This window comes from Ambystoma mexicanum, chromosome 4q (genome assembly GCF_040938575.1).
Source record: "Ambystoma mexicanum isolate Mex_15411 chromosome 4q, UKY_AmexF1_1, whole genome shotgun sequence".
NCBI classification, from domain to species: Eukaryota; Metazoa; Chordata; class Amphibia; order Caudata; family Ambystomatidae; genus Ambystoma; species Ambystoma mexicanum.
Window position 1 is genome coordinate 1,047,944,005 of NC_090928.1, and position 3,291 is coordinate 1,047,947,295.

Here is a 3,291-nt window from a genome sequence, read left to right on the forward strand (position 1 = left end):
GTGGGCAGGGAGCGGTGTACAGGCACTCAGTGGGGCCGTTTACGGTTGATTCGCGATGCCGTACTTCTCACCATGGCGGAATGGTTCATTCCGCCATGCTTGATGGCGTTAGGTACATGTCCGCTAGGGTCGGAATTAGCGTACCCTTGCGCCATGGTGGTGTTTACGGTTTGGCATGGCGCGCGCGCGCGTGCTTGGTGCAGTTAGCGTTGGCGTTCACTACGGTGTCGCTAATGGCTTCGTACTTTGCGGTGACGGGTCATAGTCGCACCGAGCGCTATTCGATGGCGGTATTGCATTTCCGCCATCGTTTTCCGAATTCCGCCAGGGTCGTAATGAGGGCCATAGTGTTCTAACTGTTACTCAAACACTGTAGTATTCCAGTATTGTAGAACAAACAATTGTATCAACCCTACACCATTAGATTCAATATACTGATTGCACCTCAGCAGGTGCATACTTTGTATTGTCATCTGAACACCAGTATAGTAACACACAAATACAAGAATAGCCTTCCCAACCTGAAGTAACAGCCCAGTCCACAATCACACACCTCTACACACATGCCTACCATCATACTCAGACACTCATGCACAATGCACACATACATTGCACAACGTCCCAACCCACACAACAGACACCAAATAATGTCTACCAAAAGAAAACTCTGTAGAAAGTAACACAGAAATAGAGCAAATCAAAATAAAAGTGTACAAAATAAGCATCCACCTCTAGCAGAATTTCTACAAAAGGCTCTAACAAAACAGCTAATACAGTCACTAAGCGAAACTAAAGCAGCTTGCAGTAAAGACACTTTGAGGACAATTCATGGAATAAATGTGTGCCGAAATTTGTGGTGCAAGCTGGCGCAAGTGTGAAAAAGCCAGCGCCCATGTGTGAATCACACGCGTGCGATTCATGGAAGGCCCTGTGCGTGTTTTTCCCGGGATGTGCGCCAAATCCGCGCTTACCTTACACGTCACTGTGACTTTCCAAATGCGTGCGCGACAGGAACGGGGAAGTGCACAACTTCTCGAGCACACACCTAAAAAGGGGGCGGAACACAGGGAATGGGGAACAACGCATGAAAATGTAGGCGTAACGTGGGAAGTACCGCTGGGAAACTCACGCAATGACCACACGCTAGTGAACAACACTTATTCATGGAATTGAATAGGGAAAACCTGCACACGTCAAAACACACGCACACGCACAAATACGCCCGCCACACGAAAGCAGGCGGAAGCGCCCCCGCGCCGCCTAAAAGTGTGCGCAAACAACAAACAAGCATATACAGCTACGATTAATGTCCCATTCCTTGCAGCAGTGATCGTGGGACACCGCAGGAGGAGGAGAATAGCCAGTCCCCACATTTTTTTGCCCAGGACCAGCCTTTTTTGGATGCCTGATGACCAAGTCTATGGAAGGTATAGGTTTCCACCTCATATCACCCTAGAGCTGGTCACTGAGTGGGAGGATGAACTCACATCACCCACCTTGTGATCCCAAGCATTGAACCCCATGGAGAAGGTGCTCAATTTACTGCATTCTTTGGCCACTGGGTCATTTCAGCGGACAACTGCCATAGTGGGGGGCGTCCCACATCCCACACAGTCACATAACCTACACCAGGTGTTGAAAATCTTAACTGTGTGCCCCCCCCAGTCCGCAGGCACATATACATGCCCAGAACACCCGCGGAAAGGCAGGCCATGGTCCAGAACTTCTACAGGGTGGCACACTTCCCCAAAGTGCTCGGTGCCATAGATTGCACCCATGTGGCCACTGAAAACATCTACCGCAACTGCAAGCACTGGCATTCCATCAACGTGCAGGTTGTATGCAATGCCAAGGGAATCATCACCTCTGTCTATGCAAACTATCCAGGGTCCACCCATGACAGTTTCATATACAGAATGTCCGCCATAAGCCAGGCTCTGGAAGCTGGGAAACATGGCGACACGTGGCTCATAGGTGAGTACAAATGCCTGTGCACATGCATGCATGTCACACACAGACTAATACACAAGCCCAACTAATGAAAACCATTATCACCTTACCAGGGGACAGTGCCTACCCTCTGAGCACCTACATGATGACGCCAATATGGAACCCTACAACACCACCCCAGGTAAGATACAACGCAGCCCATATTGCAACCAGGGCCATAGTGGAGCACACATTCAGAGTGCTCAAGTCACTCTTCCACTCCCTTGACCTCTCTGGCGGACAGCTACTTTATGTACCCCCAGTAATGTGCAGGATCATTGTGGCAGCATGTGTCCTGCACAACGTTGCAACACACGGGCATACCGGTGGACATGGTGGTGCCCCCACATCCCCAACCACATGCACGGCCTCTGTGCATGGGAGGGGAAAGGGCATGTGGCGAGGAAGCCTGTACCCAGCTTGTGGCCACATTTTTCACCTAAACTCCAACCCCTGCGGAGTGCACACAGGCCCGGCACATACCAGGTGACAATCAATGATGAGAAAGGGACAGTTAACTGTCACAACCTTACCACCCTGAGAATGTGTCCACGAACGTGCCACATTGTGTGCATCCGTAGCTACTTAAATACAACCAATCTCATGTGCCCAAAAGGAGCACATGCAAGGTGCATACCCCCCCTGCAAAACAGGCCATGAAAGTACTGGTAAGCCACCCAAACCCTCCAAACCCCCATGACCCCTGTCTGCCACACCATACCATGGTATGCAATGGCAAAGCATCAAACCATATGCACAACACATGACACAATAGTCATGAAGTGCCATGTGAGAAATGTAAATAGGCACCAGACAATTACACCTGACATGGAATCTGAAGAAATGACTGACCAGGGCTTGCTTCGGCAGCACATATACTAAAATTGGAACGATACAGTGATGATTAGCACGGCCCCTGCGCAAGGATGACACGCTAATTCGTGAAGCGTTCCATATAAAAAAAAGAAAAGAAAAAAAAAAGAAATGACTGACCAAAACCTCACCATGAAAACAGTGGCATAAATGCATGCCACCAGTGGTGCAAGCAACAAAAGTCAGAATACCTGTTGCCATGCACATTGGACAATAGCAATTTGGCATTACAAACACTGTGTGCTCCGTGTGTGTCCGCTGCAACACACCGCTCACCGGACAGCACATTGAGTGTGCATTGCGTTGAGGAAACCCCTTGAGCATCATGAAAAATAAGTACAATCAACTGAATAGTACCCTGTCATGCATGTACACGATCAATGAATCAGAAGTGAACATGGATTGTCGGGACACAGCATGCCTGAGAAG

General features: G+C 49.3%; 1 non-coding gene across 1 annotated transcript; it reads left to right on the top strand.

Moving 5' to 3' along the window:
* The first annotated feature begins 2,843 nt into the window (after positions 1–2,843).
* LOC138468611 (U6 spliceosomal RNA) lies at positions 2,844–2,950 on the top strand. Its single transcript, XR_011268363.1, has one exon. It is a non-coding gene; the product is annotated as a U6 spliceosomal RNA (small nuclear RNA).
* Positions 2,951–3,291: the final 341 nt, after the last annotated feature.